The following is a 14,304-nucleotide window of genomic DNA, read 5'->3' as shown; positions in this document are numbered from 1 at the left end:
TTCGTGGCTTGGGCAAGTAACAACGTCATTTTGCTCCTCTATAAAATGGCACAGTTGGACTAGATGATTGCTTTGGTTTTCCTATCTCTTACCTACAAATCTATAAACATTGACAAGGAATGTCACTTAAAAAAACAAATTTAGCTTCTCTCCATCAACAGATAGAAATGAAGTTCAATATTGAATACATCTCACAATTGTATTACTTTCATTGTATTCAGACTGATGCAACCCATGTGACTCCCCTTTGCAATTGAACCATTTAAAAACATGGTCTACTTTAGCCTTATGTGATAAACTCTGGATCTTAGTTTCTCTGTTTACTCAAGTTGTTGGAGTAAAGATGCATCGAAGCCTCCATTTTTTTCCCCCTTTAAGATATGGATCCTGTTCTGTCAATGCCACATAAACAAATGTACTCAGGAGGGACCTGGATGAGTATTAAATGACTTTAGTTTGCTTTTTCAAAAGTAAACCAGCTTTCACATCAGTCATTTTGGTATAATATTGGTACTACTGCCTATGTTGGAAGCTAATTGTTTTTCTAGGCTCTTGTTTGTCATGATTATGTTTTATGGTTCTTGGATTAACTTGCAGTCTATAAATAACACCACACTATTTAGCAGCATCACCTGTTCAATTCACAGAAAAATATGCAGAAGGAAGCAAAAGAAAAAAGGTGCTTGAATAGTTAAAATAGATGTCACAAAGTTACATGTACTTCTTATTCTTAGGAGAGGTCTTCCCTCAGTCTGTTTTCTTTTAGTTTACACACATTTGTTTTTGCAAGACAATTTTAAGTGACTTAACCAAGGTCACACAGCTAAGTATCAAGTATCTGAGGTTGGATTTGAACTCAGATCCTCCTGACTCCAGAGCAGAAGCTCTATTCACTGCACCACCTAACTATCCCTTACACACATTTCTAATGAGCTTGAAAATATGAGTTCTAAGCTTGGAAAATTGAAAGGGTAGTAGGTAAAGTCTTAGTGGTAGGAACAGTTTTTTAGGAAGAAGTGACAACCAACAGCTTCATGATAAAAAAGATAAGTACTATAAGAATATAGGAACTAAATCCCCTGCTGTCATTTAATGCTGGGCAAAAGACTCGCATATATCTTAATAGGTGATGTTGTCTTTTTTTTTTTTTTTTAAGTTTTTTTGCAAGGCAAATGGGGTTAAGTGGCTTGCCCAAGACCACACAGCTAGGTAATTATTAAGTGTCTGAGACTGGATTTGAACCCAGGTACTCCTGACTCCAAGGCCGGTGCTTTATCCACTGCGCCACCTAGCTGCCTCTGTCCTTCATTTTCAAAGAAGACCATGACATCAGGGAGGTGATGTTATGATAAGCACATGAATTGGATTTGAGTTGAGGAGGTGCTGTGCTAAGTCACCAGCCTCACTTTCTCCTCCACAGTCATCTGGGTCCAGTGGCCTGATATGAATCAGGATGACTGGAAAGGGTCATAGATGCGAGGCAATCAGGTTTAAGTGACTTGTCCAGGGTTACATAGCCATTAAGTGTCAAGTGTCTGAGGTCAGATTCAAACTCCTATCCTCCTGACTTCAAGGCCAATGCTCTGTCCAAAGTGCCACCTAACTGTCCATCTCAGGTATTCAGGACATGTATGTATTTTAGCTCAGTATAATAATGAATACCTTCAATTAATTCAGTACACTGACCAGGAAAAAGGATGTCCCAGAATAATGAAAGAACTGGAAAATTTGGCTGCTGAGACTGTGTTGATGAACTTTGAAAATTAGAGAGAGTAGGAGAGGTTCTGCAGAACTAGAGAAGGGCTAGTATCTTGATTTCAAAGAGGATAAAGTCAGATCTGTAGAATGTGCATGACTTTGATTTCTGGCAACATTCTTTTTTTTTTTTTAAATTTTTTTCAACATTCTTTTTAAAGGGATGATTGAGCATTTAGAAAGGGGAAGCAATGAGCCAGTGTGTCTTCATAAAGAACTTATCATTAAATTCATTTTCTTCATTTATCAACTTTCTACTGTGTTATTTTAGAATAAGTTCATTTCTTTTTTTGGGCGGGGTTACTACATTAGGGAATGACACAGACTGGATTTTTTGTGTATGTGTTTGTGTGTGTCTATCATGGATCCCTTTGGAAGTCTGGTGAAGTAGTTCTCAGAATGTTTTTAAATGTATAAAATGGGGGCGGCTGGGTGGCTCAGTGGATAAAGCACCGGCCCTGGAATTGGGAGTGTCTGGGTTCAAGTCCGGGCTCAGTCACTTGGTAATTGCCTAGCTGTGTGGCCTTAGGTGGGCCACTTGACCCCATTTGCCCTGCAAACACCTAAAAACAAAAACAAAAACAAAATAAATGTGTAAAATAGAATATATAATGTTACAAAGGAAGCAGACTTTATTTAAATACAATTATCAAAACACTTTTTATAAAGTTCATAGAGAGGGGGTGAAGAGGGAATAAGCATTTAGTTATTTTTTGTGCTTCTCTACCCCACCCCCGTTTTTCATTTATTTATTATTTTTTTCAATTATATGTAAAGATAGTTTCTGATGTTCCTTTTTTTATAAGATGTTGAGTTCCACATTTTTCTCTTCCCTCCCTTCTCTCCCCAAATAGCAAGAGATCTGATATAGGTTACACAAGTACAACTATATTAAACATATTTCTTTTTATATTAGTCATGTGAAAGAAGAATTAGAACAAAAAGAAAAAAACAATGAGAAGAAAAAAACAAATTTTAAAATGGAAAATACTTTGCTTTTGTCTACATTCAGATTCCATTAGTTCTTTCTCTAGAAGTGGATGGTATTTTCCATCACCAGTCCTTTATTAGTCTTTGATCATTGCACTGCTCATGAAAGCTAAGTCCATCATAGTTGATCCATCTCACAGTATTTGTGGTAATTTGTACAGTGTTCTGGTTCTACTCATTGCACTCATTATCAGTTCATTGGAGTCTTATGAGGTTTGTCTGAAGTCTGACCACTCATGGTTTCTTATAGAACAGTAATATTCCATAGCATTCATATTCTGTATAACCTGTTCAGCCATTCCTTAGTTAATGGCATCCTGTTCATCCATTTTCTTTCCTTTTTTAAAAATTTCATTTATTTAAGGGTAGTTAAGTGACTTACCCAAGGTCACATAGCTAGGCAATTATTAAGTGTTTGAGGCTGGATTTGATCTCAGGTCCTACTGACTCCAGGGTTGTGCTCTATCCACTGCACCACCTAGCTGCCCCCTTGTTCATCCATTTTTGAAGGGGGCCAGTGTCATCTCAGGGTGATATCTTGTGCGTGATTTAGATTTAAGGGAGGCAGAATTGCACAAAGTCATCAGCCTTACTCTCTCTTCCAGAGTCATCTAAGTCCAGTGGCAGGACAAAACTTAGGACTGCTGATAGTGGCCCAGGTTGCAGTGGGTGACTTTAGTGTCTTCTATGTCTGACCAAGCTGTTAAGTGCTCCACAATGCCTGCTTCAGCTGCAACAAACTGTTCTTATCTGTCCATCCTGCCAGGAGCTGTCTTCAAATGCTTGGGGTAGACATCTCCCTAACTCATTGATGGGTTTGGGGCCTGTCAGTTACCCTCAATATGATTTTGCCTGTCTAGTGACAGTTTTACTGCACATACTCCTGCTTCTTGGAGGCACAAGTGAGAGTTAAATGAATCAGGTATACACCAAAGGTGGATGAGCAACCCTGAAAAGGGCTCAGCAGCCTCACACTAGAAGTGCTAGTCCTCCTGAACACCCCAATACAATAGTCTTCTTGCTCTAATTCAGAGCATTTTTCACTGACTATCCCTCAAGCCTAGAACTCTGCCTTCTCATTTCTGCCTCTTGGTTTCCCTCTAGTCTTAACTGAAATCTGACCTTCTAGAAACCTTTCCCTATACCCCTTGATCTGATGCTTTCCTCCTGTGATTTTTTTCAGTTTATCCTGTTAGTATCTTTTTGGTACATAATTGTTTGCATGTTTTCTCTCCCATTAGACTCTGACCCCTTGAGAGCAGGGACTATTTTGTGTCCTTTTAAATATCTCCTTTCATTATGTAGCACATAGTGCCTGGCATATAGTAAACACTTAATAAATGCTTATTGATTTTACTCTAACCCAAACTCAGTGCCAGTTAGTGCTGAGGCAGCCAAAAAAAATTGGGTTTTTATAAATTTGACTTAGTTCTTTTACTTGATATATATTTGAGAAATAAGGTCTTTATCAGTGAAATTGCTGTAAAATTTTTTCATATTTATTTATTGTTTATGGTAAATATAGTTCCCCTATTTATCCCTTTGAATTACTTCTACTTTTGCTTTGTCTGAGATCATGATTACTATCCCTGTCTTTTTTATTTCAGCTCAAGCATAGATATACTCTGATCTAGTTTATCATTCCAACTTTGTGTGTGCTTATCTATCCTAAGTGTGTTGCTTGTATTTAACATATTGTTGGAATCTGGTTTCCAATCCTCTTCTATTCTGTAGATTCTATGGGTTGGCTAATTGCATTCATATTTACAACTATGATCATTAACTACATATACTTCCCTCCAGACCACTTTTCTTGGTTTATCTTTCTTTTGTTTCTGTCCTATCTCTAAAGTCTGTCTTGCTTCCAATCACTACTCCTTCCAATGTGCTATCTTCCTTATCACTTCCCCTCCCCATCTTACTCCTTAGCTATTATCCTCTTCCCTATCTATTTCCCTGTTGGGTTAAGAAAGATTTCTATAAACAACTGAGAGTGTATATGTATTCTTTCTTCTTTGAACTAATTCTGATGAGAGTGAGGTTCAGACTCTTCCTAATCCCTCATTTCTCCCTGTAAAAACTCCTTTTTTATATGAGAAAATCAGCTCTATTTTTAAGTCTCCCTTCTCCCAATGAATCTCTTACTCCCCCCCCTTTTTTAAATTCACCCTTACATAATCGACTTACACTTGTACTTTCTGTCTACTCCTTAACTGCCTATTAATTATAATGTTCTTAGGAGTTTTGTGTATCATATTACCATGTAGGAATGGAACATTTAATTTTATTGAGTCTCTTAAATTTATCTTTTATGTTTTTCTTTGATATTGTGTGTGAATTTCAAACTTTCTATTCAACTTTGGTCTTTTCTTTAGGAATGCTTGGGGGCAGCTGGGTTGTGAAGTGGATAGAGCACCAGTCCTGGAGTCAGGAGTACTTGAGTTCAAATCCAGTCTCAGACACTTAATAATTACCTAGCTGTGTGACCTTGGGCAAGCCACTTAACCCCATTTGCCTTGCAAAAACCTAAAAAAAAGAATGCTTGGAAGTATTGAATTAAATATCTTTTTTTTTCTCCTAAAGACTTATTGCACAGGGCGGCTAGGTGGTGCAGTGGATAAAGCACTGGCCCTGGAGTCAGGAGTACCTGAGTTCAAATCCAGTCTCAGACACTTAATAATTACCTAGCTGTGTGGCCTTGGGCAAGCCACTTAACCCCATTTGCCTTGCAAAAACATAAAAAGAAAACCTTATTGCATTCAGTTTTTCTGGGCTAAATATTATGAGGTCTATCCACTGCATCACCTAGCTGCCCCTGGGGCTGAATATTTTTGATCTGTAATCCTAGCTCTTTGCCCGCTGGAGTATCAGATTCTAAGCCATCTGCTTCTTTAAAGTGGAAGCTACTAAATCTTGTGTTCCCCTAAATTGTTACTTTTTGCCTATTTGCAGTATTTTCTCCTTGACTTAGGAGTTCTTGGTATAATATTCCTGGGAGTTTTCATTTTGAGATCTTCAAGAGGGTGGTGGCTAGGTGGCACAGTGGATGGAGTACTGGCCTTGGAGTCAGGAGTGCCTGAGTTCAAATCCAGCCTCAGACACTTAATAATTACCTAGCCGTGTGGCCTGGGGCAAGCCACTTAACCCCATTGCCTTGGAAAAATCTAAAAAAAAAAAGGTGTTCAGTGAATTCTTTCAATTTTTATTTTACCCCCTGGATCTAAGGTATTTGGGTAATTTTCCTAGATCAAATATGGTTTCTAGGCTTTTTCTTTGATCATTGCTTTCTGATAGTCTAATAATTTTAAAATTAGCTCTCTGTTCTCCCGATCAGTTATTTTTCCAATTAGATATTTCATATCATCTTCTATTTTATTGTTTTAACTTTTTTTATGTCTCATGGTTTCAGCAGCTTCCTCTTGTCCAATCCTAATTTTTAAGGAATGATTTTCTTCATTGGATTTTTGTGTACCATTTACCACTTGGACAATTTTTTTTCTTTTTTTTTTTTTACTTTTTGCAAGGTAATGGGATTAAGTCACACAACTAGGTAATAATTATGTATCTGAGGTCGGATTTGAACTCAGGTCCTTCTGACTCCAGGGCCAGTACTCTATCCACTGTACCACCTAGCTGCCTCTGACAATTTTTTTAAGTTATTATTTTCTTTAATATTTTTTGTGCTTCCTTTGCCAACCTTTTGATTCTCATGATTTTGTCTTTTTTTTAGGTGTTATTTTTTTTTTCAGTTACTTGCAAAGATATTTTTCAATATTCATCTTTGCTTTGTGCCCCCCCCACCTCATACAGTTTTTCTTCTGTCTTTCTTATTTGATATTAAAAATCTTTTTTGAGCTCTTTCAGGACTTCTTTTTCTGCATTCTCCCAATTCATATTTCCTTTGAGATTTTGCATTTTTTATGTGTTTTAAGTCTGTTGTCTTTTGAGTTTGTCTCTTGATTGTCCCTGTCACCATAGTGACATTCATTGCTCAAGTTCTATTTTTTTGGTTTGCTCATTTTTCCTTAACATAAAGTGAAGAGTCCAAAAGGAGGCAGGAAAATTGTCCCACATTCTAAGTTTTTTGTGCTGCTGTTGTCAGAACTAATTCTGGGGACTTGTAAGTTTTCCATTCTTCTTAGGTGGTATGAAAGAATGAGAGATTTAGTCACCGCTCTCCTTTGAGTGTCTGTTCTGTGAGTGACCACAAGCACTATTGTCCTCCCTGAAACTGTAACCAGGATCCTTGCTCACCTAGGGCCGAAAGCAATTGCATGCTAGTGTTCCTCCTCACCTTGAGACTGTGACCCAGAAATGGGCATGCAACAGAGTCTTGTATCTATTGCCTGAAAATGTCCTGTAATGTTCAAATTGTGTGGGACAAATGCCACTTAAATACATTTCGGAGATCTCTCAAGGTATGAAGAGAAAAGGGTCCCAATCAATTACAGAGATTGAGGCAAAAGCAAAAGACCCAAGAATCACATTTAACCCCCCCCCCCCACTGCCTTAATGAGGAATGTGGTCTTCACAATCTAGATGGTAAAAGAGCATATAATTCAAGGAAAGGAGCATAAAATTCAAACCAAAACCAGATTCTCTCTTCAGCTCCAGGAATTGAATGGACATCCAGACTTCAACAGATAAGATGGGGTCAGTTGACTCTTCACCAATATCCCAGAAGTTGCTTTGTCAAGGCAGGAGGGGCACATAGTTAACTATTCTCCAATCTATAATATTCTACTGAAGAAATCTCAGACTTTATCCCACTGAAAATGATCAAACAACTGCATTCAGTTTCACATGCCAGCAAGGTTATGTTTAAGATTCTGCAAGCCAGACTTCAGCAGCATGTGAATCAATACTTACCAGAAGTGCAAGCTGGTTTTCAAAGAGATAGGAGAACCTGAGGTGAAATTGCCAACATTGAATATGAAGTCAAGATGGTAAAGGCAGGGACTTAACTGAACTCTCCCTAATTTTTCTCCAAAGAACTTTAAAATACCTTAAAACAAATTCTAGAGAGTCAGAACAAAAGGTTGCAGTGAAACAACTTTCCAGTACAAGACAACTTAGGTTGGCAGGAAAGGTCTGTTATATACTGGGGTGAGAGTAAAGCAAAATGCTACGTAGGCTGTGCCCCAGCTAGTAGCAGGGTGTGGGAGCAGCTGTATAAGCAGTGGTGGCTTCTGGAGTTCTTAGTCCACAAGAAGATAAGGGGGAGGTCAGACAACTGATCAGAAGAGGACAACAAATGTGGTGTTTAGGGTTTAAAGCTTAAAACCATGCTATAACTTTTGGGTCTCCCTGTATGTTGTGACTTTTGCCACAGGAAATACTATAGGAGGTAAGGTAGAACTATCTAGAAATATTCCTAAGGTGTCATAATACCATGGTGGAATTTGCTTGAGAAATTGATTCCCTTCAGAGAGCCCTTTGGAAGATAATATGATTATGTATCTGGCGTGTACTAAAGAAAACTTGAGCATCATGTTGTTCCATAATTATCACAATTTTACAGATTATGAAATAGACTAAGACAGCTCATGTCACTTGAGCAACTCAGATTTTTAGGAAGCTTTTTTTATTTTTTTTAACTTTTAAACAAAGATTAAGCTTGAATTTGTTTCTGGGTAATTTCTATGCCCTGCTGCTCTTTATTTTGCCCTCTGGGTAAGTTAAACAAAAACACCAAAAACTTGAGTAGTACTGAGGTTTTAGGCATAAAATAAGCTATCTCTATAAATAGCATGTAAAAATATTTCCCTATTTACCTTTCCCAAATACTGCAAAGACCCCTCTGCAAAGCTTTTTACCTCATGAAAACTGCAGAATTGAATTAGAGCCTTTTTTTTTGGGGTCAATAAGATTGTTGAAGTCTAGTAGTAATCTCTTTTCCTTTTCCTTCCCAGTATGAAATAGTTGCCATAGGCAGACAATATCCAGGGTTATTCACAGGTCATTTTGAAAAGAATTTTGTATGTCTAGAACCTAGCCATGCCTAGCTGATGGCGTTGTGCCCAACTATACTTTTTTCACTATTTATTGTGATATGCCAAGCACAATTATTATTATTATTATTTTTTCAAGGCAATGGGGTTGCCCAAGGCCACACAGCTAGGTAATTATTAAATGTCTGAGGCTGGATTTGAACTCACTCCTGACTCCAGGGCCGGTGCTCTATCCACTATGCCACCTAGCCACCCCAGCACATTTAGTTTTTTGTTTTTTTTTTTTAGATTTTTTGCAAGGCAAATGGGGTTAAGTGGCTTGCCCAAGACCACACAGCTAGGTCATTATTAAGTGTCTGAGACCAGATTTGAACCCAGGTACTCCTGACTCCAGGGCCAGTGCTTTATCCACTACTCCACCTATCTGCCCCCAGCACATTTAGTTTTAATGGCGGCTGTTGAGAAGCTGGGTAGCTGGGAATATACCCACTATTATGGTATACCTTCCTTCTCACTGGTCATTTAATTTTTGATCCCTAAAGGTGTCCTGTGTCTATTCACCTCCCTACAGAATATAAAAGCACTGTTAACTGTGATTAGTTCCCAATGCATTTTTTTAAAATTTTTATTAAAGATATTATTTGAGTTTTACAATTTTCCCCCAATCTTGCTTCCCACCCCCACCCCACAGATAGCACTCTGTCAGTCTTTACTTTGTTTCCATGTTGTACCTTGATCCAAATTGGGTGTGATGAGAGAGACATCATATCCTTAAAGAGAACAGAATTCTCAGGGGTAACCAGATCAGACAATAAGACATGTGGGTTTTTTTTTTTCCCGAATTAAAGGGAATAGTTCTTGTACTTTGTTCAAACTCCACAGCTCCTTATCTGGATACAGATGGCACTCTCCTTTGCAGACAGCCAAAAATTGTTCCCAATTGTTGCACTGATGGAATGAGCAAGTCCTTCAAGGTTGAATATCACTCCCATGTTGCTGTTAGGGTGTACAATGTTTTTCTGGTTCTGTTCATCTCAGCATCAGTTCATGCAAATCCCTCCAGGTTTCCCTGAAATCCCATCCCTCCTGGTTTCTAATAGAACAATAGTGTTCCATGACATACATATACCACAGTTTGCTAAACCATTCCCCAGTTGAAGGACATTTATTGGATTTCCAATTCTTTGCCACCACAAACAGGGCTGCTATAAATATTTTTGTACAAGTAATGTTTTTACCCTTTTTCCTCATCCCTTCAGGGTATAGACCCAGTAGTGGTATTGCTGGGTCAAAGGGTATGCACATTTTTGTTGTCCTTTGGGCATAGTTCCAAATAGCTCTCCAGAAGGGTTGGATGAGTTCACAGCTCCACCAACAGTGTAATAGTGTCCCAGATTTCCCACATCCCTTCCAACAATGATCATTATCCTTCCTGGTCATACTGGCCAATCTGAGAGGTGTGAGGTGGTACCTCAGAGAAGCTTTAATTTGCACTTCTCTAATAATTAATGATTTAGAGCATTTTTTGGGGAATGGCTTTTTGTTTTAAAAATATGACTCAGTTCTCTGTATATTTTAGAAATGAGTCCTTTGTCAGAATCATTACTTGTAAAAATTGTTTCCCAATTTACTACTTTTCTTTTGATCTTGATTACATTGGTTTTATCTGTGCAAAAGCTTTTTAATTTAATGTAATCGAAATCATCTAATTGGTTTTTAGTGATGTTCTCCAACTCTTCCTTAGTCATAAACTGTTCCCCTTTCTGTAGATCTGACAGGTAGACTAGTCCTTGATCTTCTAATTTGCTTATAGTATTGTTTTTTATGTCTATGTCCTGTAACCATTTGGATCTTATCTTGGTAAAGAGTGTGAGGTGTTGGTCTAATCTAAGTTTCTTCCATACTAACTTCCAATTATCCCAGCAGTTTTTATCAAAGAGGGAGTTTTTATCCCAGTGGCCAGACTCTTTGGGTTTATCAAACAACAGATTACTATAATCCTCTCCTGCTTTTGTACCTAGTCTATTCCACTGGTCCACCACTCTATTTCTTAGCCAATACTAAACAGTTTTGATGACTGATGCTTTATAATATAATTTTAGATCGGGTAGTGCTAAGCCACCTTCGTTTGCATTTTTTTTTCATTAAGCTCCTGGCAATTCTTGACTTTTTATTTCTCTATATGAATTTACTTACAATTTTTTCTAACTCATTAAAGTAATTTATTGGAATTTTGATTGGTAGGGCACTAAACAGATAGTTTAGTTTTGGTAGAATTGTCATTTTTATTATATTAGCTCTCCCTATCCATGAACTGTTGATATTTGCCCAGTTATTTAAATCTGATTTAATTTGTGTGAGAAGTGTTTTATAATTGTTTTCAAAAAGATTCTGAGTCTGTCTTGGCAAATAGACTCCCAAGTATTTTACACTGTCTGAGGTTACTTTGAATGGGATTTCTCTTTCTAGCTCTTCCTGATGTTTCTTGCTAGACATATATAGGAAAGTTGAGGATTTATGGGGATTTATTTTATAACCTGCAACTTTGCTAAAATTGCTAATTGTTTCCAGTAGTTATTTAGATGATTTCTTGGGATTCTCTAGGTAGACCATCATGTCATCTGTGAAGAGTGAGAGTTTTGTCTCTTCCTTCCCAATTCTAATTCCTTTAATTTCCTTTTCTTCTCTAATTGCTGATGCTAACATTTCTAATACAATATTGAATAGTAATGGTGAGAATGGGCAACTTTGTTTCACCCCTGATCTTATTGGGAATGCCTCTAGCCTCTCCCCATTGAGTATAATGCTCTTTGATGGTTTCAGATACATACTGCTAATTATTTTGAGGAACAGTCCATTTATTCCTACACTCTCTAGTGTTTTTAATAGGAATGGATGCTATATTTTGTCATAAGCTTTTTCAGCATCTATTGATATGATCATATGGTTTCTGATAGGTTTGTTATTGATATAATTGAGTATACTAACAGTTTTCCTAATATTGAACCAACCCTGCATTCCTGGAATAAATCCTACTTGATCATAATGTATTATCCTAGTGATGACTTGTTGTAGTTGTTTTGCTAAGATTTTATTTAGGATTTTTGCATCTATATTCATCAGGGAAATAGGTCTATAATTTCCTTTCTCTGTTTTAACTCTTCCTAGTTTAGGTAACAGTACCATATTGGTTTCATAGAAAGAGGCAGAGTTCCATCTTTCCCTATTTTTCCAAAGAGTTTATATAGGATTGGAACCAATTGTTCCTTAAATGTTTGGTAGAATTCACTTGTGAATCCATCAGGCCCTGGAGATTTTTTTTTTAGGGAGTTCAATAATGGCTTGTTGAATTTCTTTTTCTGAGATAGGGTTGTTCAGGTATTTAATCTCTTCTTCATTTAACCTGGGCAACTTATATTTTTGTAAATATTCATCCATTTCACTTAGATTATCAAACTTATTGGCATAAAGTTGGGCAAAGTAATTTCAAATTATTACTTTAATTTCCTCCTCATTGGTGGTGAGTTCACCTTTTTCATTTATAATACTAGCAATTTGGTTTTCTTAATTTTTTTAAATCAAATTGACAAGAGGTTTATCAATTTTATTGGTTTTTTCATAAAACCAACTTTTGGTTTTATTTATTAATTCAATAGTTTTTTGCTTTCAATTTTATTAATTTTTCCTTCAATTTTTAAAATTTCTAATTTGGTATTTGATTGGCAATTTTTGATTTGTTCTTTCTCTAATTTTTGTAATTGCATGTTTAGTTCATTGATTTCCTCTTTCTCCAGTTTATTCATATAAGCATTTAGAGTTATAATATATCCCCTGAGAGTTGCTTTGAATGAATCCCATAGGTTTTGGTATGTTGTTTCATTATTATCATTATCTAGGATAAAATGGTTAATTCTTTCTATAATTTGTTTTTGGTCCACTCATTTTTTAAAATGAGGTTATTCAGTTTCCAATTTGTTCTGGGTCTATATCTCCTTGGCCCAGTATTGCATATGACTTTTATTGCATTGTGATCTGAGAAAGATGTATTCACTATTTCTGCCTTTCTGCAGTTGATCATTAGGTTTTTATGTCCTAGTACATGGTCAGTTTTTGTATAAGTTCCATGTACTGCAGAGAAAAAGGTATATTCCTTTCTATCCCCAGTTTCCTCCATAAGTCTACCATATCTAATTTTTCTAAAAATCTATTTACCTCCCTAATTTGTTTCTTGTTTGTTTTATGATTTGATTTATCTAGATCTGATAGCAGGAGGTTGAGGTCTCCCACTAGTAGAGTTTTGCTGTCTATGTCTTCCTGTAGTTCTTTCAGCTTCTCCTCTAAGAATTTGTGTGCTGTCCCACTGGGTGCATATATATTCAATATTGAAATGACTTTATTGTCTATGGTACCTTTTAGGAGGATAAAGTTTCCTTCCTTATCTCTTTTAATGCTATCTATTTTTGCTGCTGCTTTGTCTGAGATAAGGATTGCTACCCCTGCTTTTTTTACTTCAGCTGAAGCAAAATATATTTTCCTCCAACCTTTTACCTTTACTCTATATGTATCTCTCTGCTTCAAATGAGTTTCTTGTAAGCAGCATATTGTAGGATTCTGGTTTTTCATCCACTCTGCTATTTGCTTACGTTTTAAGGGAGAGTTCATCCCATTCACATTCAAGGTTATGATTACTAATTCTTTATTGCCCTCTGTGCTATCTTCCCTTTGTTTGTATTTTTCCCCCCCTTTCCCCCCCTTTTATCCATATTCCCCAGTATTTTGTTTTTGAATACCACCCCCTTTAGTTTGTTTGCCCTCCTATATCACACCCCCCTTTCTTTCCCCTTTGCCTTTTCCCTTCCCTTCGTTATTTCCCCCACTACCCTTCCCTTTCTCCGTTCCCCCCTCCTCCTTTCCCCCCTTAATACTTGAAAGGTTAGATGTTTTATAAGTTAACTGAGTTATGTGTAGGTTGACTTTAAGCCAAGTCTGATGAGAAGATTCAGGTGTTTCTCCTCTGCTCCCTTCTTCCCCTCTATTACCATAGGTTTTTTGTACCTCTTAGTGTAGTGAGATTTGTCCCATTCAATCCCCAACCTTCTCCTGTCTCTTTCCTCTCCCCCTTTTTAGGGAGGTAGTATATTTTTTTTTTAGATCATTCTGTCTAAGTCATAGAAAATTCTGAGTGGAGTTAAAGCCAGTTACATCCCATTAGATACCAGTCTCATGGATAGGTCATGGATGTCCATCATTTCTGGCTAGGTATATTCTCTCTGTTAGAGTTACATTTCTCAGGATTTATGAGAGTTCTCCCCCCCCCCCCCCCCCATGCTGGGATATAGCCAGTTTCAATTTACTGTATTGCATTTTTTTTCTTTTACTGCCCCCCCCCCCTTTTTACCTTTTCATGAGTCTCTTGAACCTCCTGTTTGATGTCTAAATTTTCTGTTTAGCTCTGGTCTTTTCATCAGAAATTTTTGGAATTCTTCCATTTCGTTAAATGTCTATCTTTTTCCCTGGAAGAGAAGGCTCGGCTTTGCAGGAAAGTAGATTCTTGGCTGCATTCCAAGCTCCCATGCTCTTCGAAATATCTCGTTCCAGGCCCTTGGAT

General features: G+C 37.1%; 1 protein-coding gene across 2 annotated transcripts in view; it reads left to right on the top strand.

Moving 5' to 3' along the window:
- Positions 1-14,304, top strand: part of CD99L2 (CD99 molecule like 2) — a 117,708-nt gene that overhangs the window by 25,817 nt on the left and 77,587 nt on the right. The gene's annotated exons all lie outside the window — the stretch shown is intronic.

The sequence above is a fragment of the Macrotis lagotis genome, chromosome X, assembly GCF_037893015.1.
Source record: "Macrotis lagotis isolate mMagLag1 chromosome X, bilby.v1.9.chrom.fasta, whole genome shotgun sequence".
Taxonomy (NCBI): Eukaryota; Metazoa; Chordata; class Mammalia; order Peramelemorphia; family Peramelidae; genus Macrotis; species Macrotis lagotis.
The sequence above is the reverse complement of the archived record's forward strand: the minus strand, read 5'-3'. Positions and strand labels throughout refer to the sequence as shown.